The 15,257-nt window shown below is 45.1% G+C and overlaps 1 protein-coding gene across 3 annotated transcripts in view; it reads left to right on the forward strand.

Moving 5' to 3' along the window:
- agbl4 (ATP/GTP binding protein-like 4) overlaps positions 1 to 15,257 on the forward strand; it is a 461,627-nt gene that overhangs the window by 321,948 nt on the left and 124,422 nt on the right. The window lies entirely within an intron of this gene.

Raw genomic sequence — 15,257 nt, forward strand, 5'->3', positions numbered from 1 at the left:
TCGCTACTAGCACCTGGTTGTGTTTTCTGTGACACCTGACAGTCTAAAGCATACACAATGTTTTTGAGGAGCAGAATGGAACTAACAGTAAATGGTCTCTTGAGGAGAATTTTACTACCGAAGCTTTGAGGTAGTTCGATTACTGGTTGGAAAAGTTTAGGATGTAAGTGCATGTCAACAGAGTGAGGTGAAGCATGCAGCTGTCCCTATGACTCAACTGGTTTGCGTTTTATCCTCTTGGGGGGGAAGCCTCCCTCCGCCTTTTCCTGGGCGTAAGGACCGCATGTTGAGTTGGTCTGGCTGAACGTGGGGTTCAGAAGCAGAACCGCGGCTGTCACGGCTGTGCAGTTGGGTGCTGAGAGGCATTCAACCCACATGGTGAGACTGCACGTGAAGGTGAGGAGGTACTGGTTACCTCGCCCAGTTCTGGTAACTGGGCTGATCAAGTTTACCTGGAGGTGGGGCCATAAGCATATGACCCCCTTTCCCTGGAGTACAGAGAAGGCGCCTGCTCCAGCCACCTTGAGGAGAGTCTGCTGGGACTCTCAAGGAAGGCAGTGGTTTTGCTGTGCAAAAGCTGGAGGCGGATCAGGTGGGCGCAAGTAATGGTGCAAGTCTGGCCTGACGGCAGTATTCTTTGGCCAAGGTGATATGGGCACATCTGTGGGTGTGGCGCCATAAAAGGGTGCACCTTCAACCATACAGGGGCGGTGCGGTGCATCGCTGTTGTTCAGCGAGCAAAGGAAAGACCTGTGAGGTTGGAAAAATCAAGGCTGCCAGACTGCGGCGGCTGTGTGCTCGCAGGCGGCAAGGAAGAGTCAGAGCCAGGATCAGGCTCTGGAAGAATCACGGCCATTTGCTCATGAATGATGGCAGACTGCCTGCAGGATCAAGTGGCTTCAGGGTGTCGACCTGAGCCTGACTGTGTCCACGGTGGCAGTCAGTGAGTGGGCCCGGTCTCAGGTGGTTGTGACCGGTGTCTAAGCCATCTGTGTCACTTACACAGATGTGAATAGGATGCACAAGAGTCATTCTCTGGGGTGTGATATCGACCAAAACAGGTTTTGTGATGGGCAATTTATCTGGCAGGTAGCTGGGAATGCTACCACTGAATGCTATGGCTAGTACTGGTGTACTGTGGGGGAGCATTGTTTTAACGACTTCTGCAGAAGTGTTAGAATGTGTCTGACTTATCCTGGAGACGCAGTCCAGCAAGGCTAGGGTGCCGACACCCCCTTTTGCCTCTGCTGTGGTATCTGTACCGTGGGCTTTGCCCTTGTGGGCAGGGTCTCCCCAGGACGTCAGGGGATGGACTTGTGAGGCGCTAGGCGTCGTGGTTTCAGGATGCACTCTGTGCTCCTCTAGTTCCCCTCCCTGGTCTGGTTCTGCTGATGAGGAACCAGTGTCAGGTCCCTTTGAGGAGTCTGACAGTTCTGCTGGATACAGACCTTGTTTTGGGGATGGACATTTGTTGTCCAAGTCATCGGGAGCTCCCTTCCCCTTTCGTGGGGGCGGAGTCCAGACAGAGTGTGGCTTTGAACTACACAAAGTATCCATCGCAGTGGGTGAAAGTTTTGATCCACTGTTACCGCACAGGTTTTGGAAGTTTTCTTCCTCTTTAACGAGTGGAGAAGATCTGGTTTCTTCAGGAAGCAGGATGTTGCAATCAGAAATTAGCTGGGGTGTCTCCTTGAAGCGTGGAGCACCTGTTTCCAGCAAACGGGCCGATAGAGGCTCTTGATAACTCTCAATTATGACCAGCTCTGACACCTCCCTACTGGAGTTCACTAGGCTGCTAGCCGTGGTCTCTGAGTAGACCGAAGTGACTGGAGGCTCCGAGGGGAGCCAAGTAGGTTCATCCAGTTCGGTTGGACCGTTGGATGTGGTAGGAGGGTCAGGGTCAAAGGCCGAATCACGTGATTCTTGGACGTGCGAAGGTGGCAGTATACTTACCCATTCCGTTGGGTCAAACCGGACACTCGTTCGGAGTCGGAGAGGATCATGCAGCCAAGGCTCGATCTGGCGAGTGCTCAGATCATGTTTTCGGAGCCAGTGGTGGCCGTCAGAAACATCAGAAGAATCATAGTCACTCAGGTGAGGATGGCTCCTCCCCTTTGGTGGTGGGGACGGAGTCTGATCAAAGCGAGATGGCGAGCTTTGTGGCTCGTACCGTTTGTCAGTGGATGGAACTCTGTGTTTCTCTGATGTTGCAAGAGGTTCCTCCCCCTTTTGGTAGGGGAGTGGTACTCTGTCCTCTGAGGGGGAGGAGCTGAAGAAGAAGAAGATTCTCTCCTCTGGGAAGGTGAGGAAGAGGGTTTTCTCCACCGAGGTGGTGGAGAAGAACAAGATTGGTCTCTCTGAGGAGGAGGACGAGAAGAAGATGATGAACGGTCTCTTCTCTGGGAAGAAGACAAGTGTGTTCCTCACCGAGGTGGCGGAGAAGAAAGGCGTCTCTGACTGTGAGGAGACCAAGGAGGAGGAGAAAGGGAGTGGTCTCTCCTGTGAGGGGGAGAATAGAACGCTGTTTTTTGCTCGGCACGCCGGAGCTGTGCCGACAGATCCTCACAGCTCTCTAACCGAGAGATCTCATCACGCCTGGCTTGGACTCTCTGTCTAAGCCACACTGTTTTGCGCTGCTCAGCTTCATAGCTGTTCTGCAGCTGTGCGAGCTGTGCTTGGAGGAGAGCGCGTTGCCGATGGGCTCTACCCTGATAGATGAGCACCAATTGACCAAGCAAGCCTTATATGGAAGCTTTTAGTATCCAAGACAGCTGTGCAGTGTAAGCTAATAGTTCCTGGAGTATCTCATCGCAGGTACCTTCATAACCATCAAGGTTATTCCTATCCTCTACAGAGTCTAGGATGAAACAAGCGACCAGATTCTGCAGGACTGTGTCGGTTGGCTCATTGGAAGCTTTCGCTCCCAGCCTCTGGTAATCAAAGCAACTAATTTTACCTCTTTAGTAAACAGATTGCTACCAGGGCTAAATTCCTTTGTGGTGACAAAGGGAACTAACTGTTAAAAAGTTGATACAAGTAACACAGGTGAAAGGCTCAACCTGTAGTTCCTTTAGTTTTAAGTGTTGACTGCTAATTAAGCTAATTACTACAACCTAATCCTGTCACAATGTCAGAGTTCACACACCTCAGGTGAGTAATAGCTGTTACTGTCACTGAGTGTTAGTCAGGGATTTTAGGATCAAGTAGAACGCGAAAATGTTGTCTAGACAAAGACAAAGAATCTAACCAATGTACACATTGAAAAATTCACAAACCACAACTGAATGTATGCTTGGCAGGTTGCAGAAAAATTAATTTTCAAAATTTTTTCAGAATATTTAAAATAAAAAAAGATGGACAATTATGCATAAATGTTGCAATAAAGCTGGTATTCAATGCTTGCATGGAGCGTTAATGTTGCCAAAAAAACAATAATTTTCAAAAATAAAATTTCTTTTTCAAAAAAAATTAAGTTTAAAATTAAAATTTATGAATTATTATGTATAATTACTGTAATAACGCTGGTATCTAACAACCTCACACGGGGCACCATTTGTTAGGTATCCGTAGGTGTACAGATCCAATTATCAATCAATCAATCAAACTTTATTTATATAGCACTTTACAGCAACCAGCAGGTATCCAAAGTGCTTAACATCGAAACCAAGAATAAAAACACATATCATACAAAATAAAGAAAGAACATGTAAAATCAGAAATAGTTACAGAGAAACAGAAGAATGAAATCGTCACACCACTGCTACGTATTAAAAGCCTGACTAAACAGATGCGTTTTAAGTTTGGACCTAAAAAGAGCTACATCTGTAATAGTGCGGATATCAGGGGGTAACTTGTTCCAGAGTCTCGGAGCAGCAACTGCAAAAGCCTGGTCACCCCACCGTTTATATCTAGACCTTGGCACTTCTAAAAGTCGCTGGTTTGAAGACCGCAATGACCGGTTGTGCTCCCGCAAAGTTAAAATTTCGGACAAATACTCCGGGGCCAGACCATTTAAGGCCTTGAAAGCAAACAATAAAATCTTAAAATTGATTCTAAAACGCACAGGGAGCCAATGAAGGGTGTAGAGAACAGGAGTGATATGTGCACGTCTAGATGTGTTTGTTAAAAAGCGAGCAGCTGCATTTTGCACAAGTTGAAGACGTGCGATGGAGGTCTGATTCAGACCAACGTAAAGAGCATTACAATAATCCAACCTAGAACTAATAAAGGCATGAATTGCCTTTTCTAGATCGTGCCTGTTGAGGAAAGGCTTAACTTTAGCCAGGAGACGAAGCTGGAAAAAGCTCATTCTAACAACATCACTGATCTGCTTGTCAAATTTCATGCTGCAATCAAAAGTAACCCCCAAATTTTTGACAGCTGACCTAGTGTAGGATGCTAGAGCTCCCAAACTCAAAGCTGGACCATTTTGCGTGCCTGAAGTACTGAAAATAATACACTCCGTTTTATCTTCATTCAAATTAAGAAAGTTTTCTGAAAGCCACAGCTTAATATCAGTGATGCAACTAAGCAGGGAGTTTAGTGCGACACTGTCATTTGCTTTAATAGGCAAATAGATTTGCAAATCATCTGCGTAACAATGAAATGACAGTTTATGCTTTCCTATAATAGCCCCTAAAGGCAGGATATATAAAGAGAACAGAATGGGGCCAAGAATTGAGCCCTGGGGAACCCCACAAGAGAGAGGAGCAGCTGACGAGAAGAGGTCACCAATCATGATAGAAAAGCTCCTATTAGCCAAATAGGAGCTAAACCATTCAAGTGCCGTGCCTCTGATGCCTACACAATGCTCAAGGCGAGAGAGGAGGACTGCATGGTCCACAGTATCAAAAGCTGCTGTGAGGTCCAAGAGCACTAAAACAGTAGGATTCCCGGCATCTACAGACAAGGCAATGTCATTATGTACTCTCAACAGTGCAGACTCAGTACTGTGGCGTGATCTGAAACCAGATTGAAATTTTTCAAACACAGAGTTCTGCTGTAGAAAGGCTTGTAACTGTATGAAAACAACTTTTTCCAAAACCTTAGAAAGAAAAGGCAGATGAGAGACTGGTCTAAAATTTGACAACACTGTGGGGTCAAGATTAGGCTTCTTAAGTAGGGGCCTGACCACAGCATGTTTGAAGGCAGCTGGGACAGAACCTAAACTAAGACAAGAATTAAAAAAAGTAAGAAGACTCGACCCAATAAACCTCCTTCACCATTCTGGCGGGAACAATGTCTAGGGGACCATTAGTGGGTTTCATTTGTTGTACAACCTCACTAAGTGACGTCAGTGAAAGTGGTTTAAATTCCTCAAACACAGCTAAGTGTGCAGGAGAAGCAGGTACAAACACTTTAAAATTAGCACTGGCATTTTTCCTGACAGATGCTACTTTGTTGATAAAATAACAGAAAAATTTCTCACATGTACTGACTGAAACATCTGTCGGAGCAGAGGTGCATGGATTTACAACAGAGTTAATAGTATTAAATAACACTCTAGGTTCATGGCAGCTGCTAGCTATGACGGAAGAGAGATGGTGCATCTTTGCCACCTTCACAGCCTTCTGGTATGCTGCTAGACTGTCCCTTAGTAAACCCAGTGATACATGTAAATTGTCCTTCTTCCATCTTCGTTCAGCTTTTCTGCAGTGTTGCCTAAGGGCCCTTGTGGTATCATTTAGCCAGGGGTCCGCCTTAGGTTTAATAGATTTAATCCGATGAGGGGCAATAGAGTCTAGGATTTCAGTGCATGTGGAGTTGAACACAGAGAGAATGTTATCTGGGGAAGAGGGAGATACCAGACCATTCTTTACATAGAACTGTGAGCCCACAAACGCAGAAGCAAACTCTCCAGCTGAAGAGGAGGTGATGCAGCGGCGCCTTGAAGCTGAGGAGACAGGCTTAATAGCGGGTGGTGGAACACTGATCTCAAACCTGATGGGGAAGTGATCTGAGATACCAGTTTCTGTTATTTCTCCCAGAGAAACTGAAAACCCGTAGGAAATGATGAGATCCAAGGTGTGGCCTAGATGGTGTGTCGGCCCTTCCACACATTGATTAAGGCCAAAAGAGTTCAAAAGTGTTTTAAAATCATGAGCAAGTGGGTTTGAGGGACAACACACATGGATATTGAAATCCCCACAAACCAGAAGCTTGTCATATTTAGGAACCACATCAGCTAAAAACTCAGAAAACTCACATATAAAATCCTTGTTGAGTTTTGGTGGGCGATAAACAACTGCACACAACACAGGAGAATCCAGGTCAGCCACAAACAGCTGAAGCTCAAAGCTATTATAAATGAGTGCAGGTAACAACCTGCATCTGTACTCATCTTTGAAGAGAGTGGCCAGCCCACCACCTCGACCTGACACTCTGGGCGAGTTGAGGAAAGAACAGCTGGGGGGGAGGAGCTCCGAGAAGGCGCTGTCATCACCTGGTTTCAGCCAGGTTTCCGTCAACAACAGAAAGTCCAGCGCATTTGTCATTCAGTATGAAAGTCTTATTTGTGAGTGATCTAGTGTTGATCAGCGCCATGCGAATCGGGCGCCTTTCAGTCTGTTGGGAAGCACGACTGAGCGGGCGGAGATTCCCATGCACGCAGCCTCGCTTGGAGCGCTTCCTGTTCCAGCAGCGGGAAGACGGGCACTCGGAGTCCGGTACAGTCGGCCGGAGCCACCGGTAACTGTGGACCGGAGAAAGCCGCAGATTGCAACCGATGAACTCCGCGGGAAACCCGACACATGGATGGCCCAGATCGCAGGTGGAGGATGATGCCAGGTACGCTCTGAGCCTGACACGTACTCCTCCTCTCTTGCCGCGTCTCCTGCGGCGATTGTTGCGGAGCGGCAGACAGGGCTGACGCCGTAGAAAGGCAGGAATGGACGCCAGGAAGGGCGGCGGCGGCGGCGTACCTGACTGACCGTCAGAGCCGTGAATTGGAACTTTCTCCGCAGACTTACATATAGTTAAAAGAGTCAGGCGGTCATACACCAGCAGCGGTGATACATTTCGAGTGACAAGCAATAGAAACAGGCAAATCAACAATAATCCCAGCAGAGGTAAGCGGCGAGACACACACAGCGGCGCCATCTTCAAACAATCTTGGCAAATATTGGCAAATTATCAAAGATGTTTTATCAATATTAATAAAGTTATGAATATGGTTATTAATAACTTTATCAAATCAACAAACAATCAAAACGGGGCACCACCCTGGAACTTCAGGGGCCAATAACCGAACTGTGAAATAGTCTCATTAGGTGGTATTCCTTTAAAATACAGATCTTAACTTGGTTAACTATCTGGTATTCTTTAAAGGAACAAAAGGAAGGATGTAGTTCGAGCACTGACCTGTGTTCAACGAGCAATTATTACAATAAGTACACAAATAATCACAACTGCTAATTAAAGTATAGTAGAATTTATTAACTTCAAAATTATCAATGGCCAATCAATAATCCTTTGATCAATCAAAGCCAATATACCTCTTTTATAAAACTACAACCAAAAGCAAAAACAAACCAGCATGTCTCTGTGAGACACTGTGTGTGTGTGTGTGTGTGTGTGTGTGTGTGTGTGTGTGTGTGTGTGTGTGTGTGTGTGTATGTGAGAGAGAGGGGGAGAGAGAGTGCGAGGAGTAGGGGTGATGAAACCCGGGGGTTGCTAGGCTACGTCCCAGATTAGCCGTTAGCTCATTGAAGCTAGGCTAGGTGTTAGCTGCAGTGTTGCCAACTTAGCGACTTTGTCGCTAGATTTAGCGACTTTTCAGACCACCTTAGCGACTTTTTTTTAAAAAAGCGACTAGCGACAAATCTGGCGACTTTCTGTAGAAAAGTCACCAGTATTGTCCAGCGACAACGCAAGGTATTTCTCTCCTATAGCCGCCAAAACAGTCTTCTGTTCTGTGACAGAGGAGCAGCGGAGCAGCCTCTCCCCTCTCTCCTCATGTGCAGCAGCACTGCGCACAGTGCGCAGGCAGGTAGAAGGGGAGGGGGGGTCAGGGTGTGCGGGGGCCGGTGTAGGAGGAGAGACAGCAGGACGCGACGGGAGAAAGACGCCGCTGAGCTGGCCTGGACCTGGGCAAGCCAGCCTTCTTTGAGAATTCTTTATCGATCTTTTTCCCTCCCTTTGTAGAATTTCTTAGAATTTTTTACTTCAAAGATAGGCTACCTAAGTAATAATTATAAGGTAAAATAAATTCCTGTATTGAATTTGTGATTATTTGGCTAAAGAGTTCTATTTCTTTCTATCTACCTTGCTGACACAACCACTAAGCTTTATACAAATGATTGCGTAATGACGTCAACAATATGCAAATGAGCGTATGACGTCATCTAGCGACTTTTAGCGACTTTTGGAGCTGGTGCTAGCGACTTTCATTGGAAAAGAGTTGGCAACACTGGTTAGCTGCACAAAAGCTATTTAGCCTCAAGAAGGCGGTAGTGGTGCTGGGTGCAGCGCCAGGTGGCTAGGGCTAGCCGATTAGCTTTCAGGCTAACGTCTTACAGACAAAAGGGACACACTAGCTAGCTACTTTGCTATGTGCTAGCTGTGTAGCTATTCAATGCACGTGTCTGCATGTGTGTGTGTGCGTGTGTTAGTGATAGAGGAAAGGAGAGAAAGAGACACATTTAGATCTTAGTTATCGATAATGACCAGCCCTCTCAGTCACTCATGTCTGGACTAACGTGAAATTAGAGCAGACTCTGAGAATTTCGTCTGACTGAGGGGACGTTCATTATAACCACTCTGGTGTGCTAACAGCACACTCTCCGCGGAGATAACACGGCTCCGCCGGTCTACACAGGCCGCAGGGTGGCGTCCGCGTCGCCTCGCGGCTGTGAACAGAGGGACCGACGGAGATTATTACCTCGCAGAACAGTAACCAAAACTCTGTGGAAGGAGCTAGCAATGTAGCATTTACAGTTTACCTAAGCTACATTATTCAACACATCATCAACAAGTACCATGATCAGAGTACATTCGTAGAAATAGATTTGACTCAGCGGTCACAATCATAGATTATTAAATCAAACGCTCAGCAGTAGCGCTTATCAATCGATCACATTAATGGTAAACAAATGGCATCATTAGCCTTTACACATTAATAAACATACTATGTTCTATCTCTGCCCAGAACACTAAGCCTTACTGTATGTAGTCCATCAGTCCGTAGGTTTCCACGAAAGAACCATAGACTGTATATAAGAATGGACCAACAGATCCCGTTGCTCTGGACGGAGACCAGTGAAGGCCTTTAGAAGCACTTTTCCGGTGAGCGCTGAGCATTACTGCGCAGCCTCCAACTGAGAGAAACAACGTAAATGTGCCGTGAGCAACGTGTCTGAAAGTTGGAAGTCTTCTGGTAGCTGTGCCAAGAGAAATCTCAATCATTCCCAATCTTGCAGAGACGGAGAGTGTAGGTATATGTAAGGAGATAACATGGACACAGGCTAATTATTGCTAACTAAAATGCTAGTTAACATTAGTAATTAAACTTAAACAGCTAATGTAAGTCTAAACTGCCTGCGAGCTTCTCCTGTACTATACGGTAATTCCTCTACTATGCGACAGTAAGTCGCGTGGTTATGACACAATCGTTAGCCTATTTTTACCAAAACGTATACTACGGAGCCATAACGTGAGATACAAGGTAATGGAGCCTTTTATACATTGTCGTGTTTCTTTAGAAATAAACAATGGACAAATAAAGTCTTTAAACGCTTCAGAAGTTATTCGCTGTCAAAGTGACGCCAAAATGAATGGCAGTCAATGGAATGCTAACGTTGGGTGATCGCTTTGTAGCATCAAAATGACGCCATAGGAGATTCAAGCTCTGAGGCGAAGCTTACCCCCTTGGAAAGAACAGAACCGGTCCGTGTTGCTCGTCAGCGGCCACGGAGAAACTTTCCCTCCAAAAAGGGTAGAAGGAGGGGAGCTATGTCGACTTTGAGAAGAAAAACGTTGTTTGTCCTTCTCCTGCAGATATGAAAAACACTGGTGCGTTTTTCATAGGATCCACGATGCTCTTTGGACACCGAAATTAAATCCACTTTCTCCAGAACATAGAAGTTTTAGCACAAGCGCTTGGGCGCTGACCTGTTACAACCAGAGTTGAGATGGAAAGCAATGATTTTGGTGTGTCAGCAGTTTTTATAGTTTAAGGCCCCATGCTGTGTTTGAGGAACCTCTGAACCAATGGGAGAATCAAAGTGAAGCTGAAGGTGTCGAACCTTATCTGCAGGACCCTCCCTGACGCCATTTTACACTCTTCTCCTCCTGGGCGTTTGGTGACAAGGGCTGTGGACTTTACATGTAGGCCGAAACCGATGTCTGTGTCCACATGTGCCACATGTGTGTCTTGTCTCCAGAGGTCAGTTTAATCTGAGGCCTTTTTGGTTAAAATCAGGTTTAACACAACTAATGGTCCCAACACTACAATATCACCTTGACTGATTTTTATTAGGCATATTTTCATATCCACCCCTGCCTTATAATTTTAAATCTGCTAGGAGTCCAAGGGACCAGGAACAGACAAGGATTAGGAAACAAAATGGACAGCGGCGAGAAATTGAGTTGTGGTGGGAACAATGTGGATTACTGGGCAGATGACCAGGGTTGGCAAACAATATCTAAAGCTGTGTTGTTCCACTTCAAAGTGTTGTAAAGTTTGCTATCACGCATCAGGTAGTACCAAAAGTAGAAGTGGTCGTCCAGTACTGTCAAAAGCAATGATACTCATCCACAACGTTGACATATGACGTTGAATCTCTATCTGCTGATTATCAAACAGCAGCAGGTGGTAGAGATGAGGTAATACACTTTAATTTCATCTTTTCACACTTTTTAGGTGTTGATAGAGACATTTTCTATTTGTAGCCAGCCAATACAAGACAATTAAATTATGTATGTATTAATCTGTATTGTGTATAATGTTATTGGTACAGTGTGAGAGAGAGGGGGAGTTTCCTGAGCACCTGTTAGGATAACTTGTGCAACCTGCACATAATAATTTCTCATGATGGAAAATGGTAAAATGCAAAAAAACTGACTTACTATATGACAATGGCCCAAACCTATTACCACCTACACTGCACAGTGCACTGTAGGGGACACTGTTCTAAACGCCTACTTTTTCTCTGAATTTCAGCGTGCATTTGTGCTGCAGTATACAACAGTCTCTGCATGCAATAATGTGTGGCTGCAAGCTAATTTGTATGTTGCATGCATATATATTTTAATATTTCTGCAGGGTTAGATTACTTTTTTGAATCCTAGGTACAGAGGATTGATCCATTCCAATATGTTCAGTGATAAGCGAAAGCCGAAAGGATGACTGACCGTTCATGGTAAAACGGTATGATTGCAGACTTGCTGCAGTTTTATCCGTGCCTACAGTTATAGACCTTACCCTCAACAGTTTCGTGTGATAGGAATTTTGTATGAAGTAGGTCAGACTTCATATGACATCAAATCCTTGACCTGAGCCTGTACTTTTAGCTCTTAGCTTCCATTTCCTCAGTGTCCCCCTCAAAAGGTTGAGAGGGTATGAATGCTTTATGCTCTTACATGACAAGTGTTTATCAGACGTCCTCAGTCTCAATGTACAAATGCACTCACTGATGTCCTCTATGGTTTCTTTAAGAGTGGAGATTTATATGCGGTCTAGTATAGTATACTGGCTACATCGCTTGGCTGAAGCACTTGAGCACATATGCATAATTACACTCTCGGCAGGAAATGTCAATAAGCTGAATGTTTGTAGGATGAATCAGATCTGTCAAGCCTCGTCAGGCCTTTGCTGCTCTCTCCAGTCTATTGGCCTCTCACCCATCCTTGGGCAACGGCCATGACTCTTCACCCTACCCCAGGCTCAGCCCCTCTGATTCGGGCCGGCAGCTCGGCACGCTTGGGGGGCCTGGAGACCCCCGATAACAAACAGCTCTAGCCAAGCAACTGGCCTTCTCACGCCTACGCAGGCATTTACCCACCACAAACAAACACCTTGCTCTCATTGCAGACAGGTTTTCTTTTTTCTTCTCTACACCTTCCCACTCTCCAGTTGCACAGAATACATTTTTTATTTTTTATTTTATTCTGTCCTTTTTTTTTACCTAAAGTGAGAAAAAAAAGAAATGAAGGAAGTGACGGGTTCCATTTTTCCTCCACTTTTCTATTCTCTCTCACCTCTCGTTTTCTTGCTCTCCCACTGCTGCCTGGCCCTAGCCTTTGTGTGTGTCTCTGTGTGTGTGTGTGTGTGTGTGTGTGTGTGTGTGTGTGTGTGAGTGTGTGTGTGTGTGTCTCCCCCATGGTCGAGCGTCAGCCTAAGTGTGAGAGAGATGGATGCCAGGGTCTCTTTTTTTCTCCTAAGGCGCCATGTCGTTCCTCTCTCCTCTGCCGGGCTCGTCTGCACCTGCATATTGTGATATAGTGCCTCTGTTCAGCCAGTCGATTGCCTTTAACAGGACTGGGGCACACTGGCCAAATTGAAAGGGATTGCGGCCTGCTTTTCATCAGTCACATCAGAGCATGGCGCAGGGTCCTAGGGCACAAGGGGGCATGGAGGAGGTATGTGGGGTCTCTTCCTGTTGCACTTACTCCCTCATGATTTCTTGCTCTTTGTACACTTCCTCTCTCTTTCTTTCCATCTTTTTGTGTCTCATATTTTGATGCCATCTGATGGCTGTGGAAACACTTTGCAGGAAATGAGTATTCTGTTTTCCATCAATCCATTTCTCCATTTCCATGCAGAAGTTCCTATTGATAGCGAGGGAGAACGAGAATCAACAGCAGTCTCAGAGAAAAATGTCTTCATTTTCCATTTGTTTGCCTCACACTTTTGAGATATGTCATGTACGTGTGCTTTCTCTTTTCAAGTTTGCCTCCTCAATTCTATTTTGGCAGGCAGAATTTGAAAGGACCCTTCTCTCTAATGAAAAAACCCCTCTGTGTGTATTTTAATGAGTTAGCAACACTAACTCAACACATATGCTTTAAGCTTGTTACGTCAGTGGAGTGGCAGGCAGACACGACACGCAAGACACGCAAATATGCAGCCAAAGAATACCGGAGAAACTAAAGCTCATTCCAATACAGATAACCCTGCATTTATTAGTAATAATGAGTATTGTTCTAAAGCATGACAAAACGAATCAACCAAATCCCATCAATACCATTAAGGCACTGGGCCCGAGCAAAATCAATAACTTCAAGTGAAGTTCCCAGTGGTGTTTTCTGAGGCAAAGTGTATTCTGCATGCGCTAATTTTTTATTCATATATTATTTCTTTGTCAGTGTAAGTATATTTATACAATCTCCTTTTGGTTGTTGCATCTCTTTCTTCTGTAGCTGTATCCTGTTACAACCTGCTGCTCTTATGGCCCAATTTCAGTTTCATCTAATCAAATCAGTTCCATCTAATGTGATCTAATTAAATTAGTGTCTAAGTACCCCATATCTTCCTGCTTCAAAAGTTAGCAGTTGGTGGAATCAGACTTTTTTCACACACCTCAAATCATTTGAGGTTTACTTTAGCCCAATTGTCAATCATGAAGGATAGAAAATGAGTGCATTCACCCCACTGCTTAGGATAATAAATCGACAACATCGAGACAGATTACAGGCGCCAGTTACACAGGCTAGTGCCTGCATGCTAAGTTCCAACGGAACGACTTGACCACAATGACTGATGTCTTCAAATAGCTGTGGATGTGTGCATGAGTGAGTGAGATGAGACTTATTACCTCCCTCCTTCCCTCCCTCCCTCACTCCTTTCATCCTTTTTCACTCCTCCTTCCTTGGTTGCTGTGGAAACGGGCGGGTAGATTTGAGGTTCCTGTCACCTACTGTTCCCCTGGAGTTGTTAAACTTTAGTGCGCACATGACACAGGGACGTGTGGGAGCGTGAACAGAGAAAGCATGCATGCTCACAGGAACACACACATCAAGACATACACATGTACACACAACACATACAACACACACACACACACACACACACACACACACACACACACACTAGCAGTGTCTTGAGAGAAATCTGACCATCTGACCTCAATGTTCAGTGCTTTCTCTATTGACTTAAGGAGTGGCGAAGGGAAAAGAAGGACCAGGGGTGAGAGAGGACTATAGAGAGGGCACTTGAAAAGTCAGTAACCTTTTCCTGTTTGGTGTGTCTGATAGAGACTCCCTGTAGTATGCCATTGTGGAACTGTCAAACTGCCTCCCTATGCATTCAGAGTGATGCTCGAGAGGTACATAATGCCTTGTCTAGGGCTCCTCCAGTGTCCATCTTCATTCATGGATCAATAGTTGTCCTACTTTTGGATTCCTTCTCCTTCCTCCCTCTTCTTCTCTCTCTCTCTCCTTCCCCTCATTTGTCTTTGACAGGGCAACCCTAAATGTCTGCTTTAACTAGCTGTTCTCAGCCCTCCTCAAAACACATTTACATACACATCAATCACGCTGTCAAATGTAAAGGCATGACGCCGTGTAAAAACCAGAATTGGATTATGGCCTTGTCTCATCCCTGACACTGACTGCTTGGCTGGCTGGCTGACTAGACTGTTGATGCACAAGTTGAACAGCCTGAATTGTTTTTGGCTGGTGTTTTTCTCATAGTGCCTAGTGTGTAACTCATGCATGTTTCCCTGTGCCAAACAAGGTCTGTGATACCCAAAGAAACGTCTTTTTCTCTCTTACAGTAATACACATTACTTTGCTTGTAAAAATAGCTTTCATGCTGTTATTTTGATTGTACAGTGAGTATTTCCTAATGCAATGTAATAATTTATTTAGAAATTGAGGATTTAAAGAAGTGATTATACAGTAAGGAACAAGGATTCCGCCAAGAGTATTAACAACCTTAACAACCACATACATAAACTAGGGGCGCCTGGGTAGTTCACCTGGTTGACCGTGCACCCCAAAGGCTCAGTCCTTGCTGCAGCGGTCATGGGTTCAATTCCAACCTGTGGCCCTTTGCTGCATGTCATTTCCCCTCTCTCCCCATTTCCTGTCTACAACTGTCCTGTCTAATGAAGGCCTAAAATGTCCCAAAACAAACATGCATAAGCATGTGTGTATCAGCAGAGTAATAATGTAGTATAAGATTGTAATGGCCACGATGAACACCTGCATGAATGTAATTGGATGTTACTAGTCAACTTGTAGCAGCCGATGTAGTGTGAATAAGGCAGCTGATAACTTAATTCAAGTGTGACTTCAGTGCTCTGAACTAAAACTATATT

The sequence above is a fragment of the Sander lucioperca genome, chromosome 11 (genome assembly GCF_008315115.2).
Source record: "Sander lucioperca isolate FBNREF2018 chromosome 11, SLUC_FBN_1.2, whole genome shotgun sequence".
NCBI lineage: Eukaryota > Metazoa > Chordata > Actinopteri > Perciformes > Percidae > Sander > Sander lucioperca.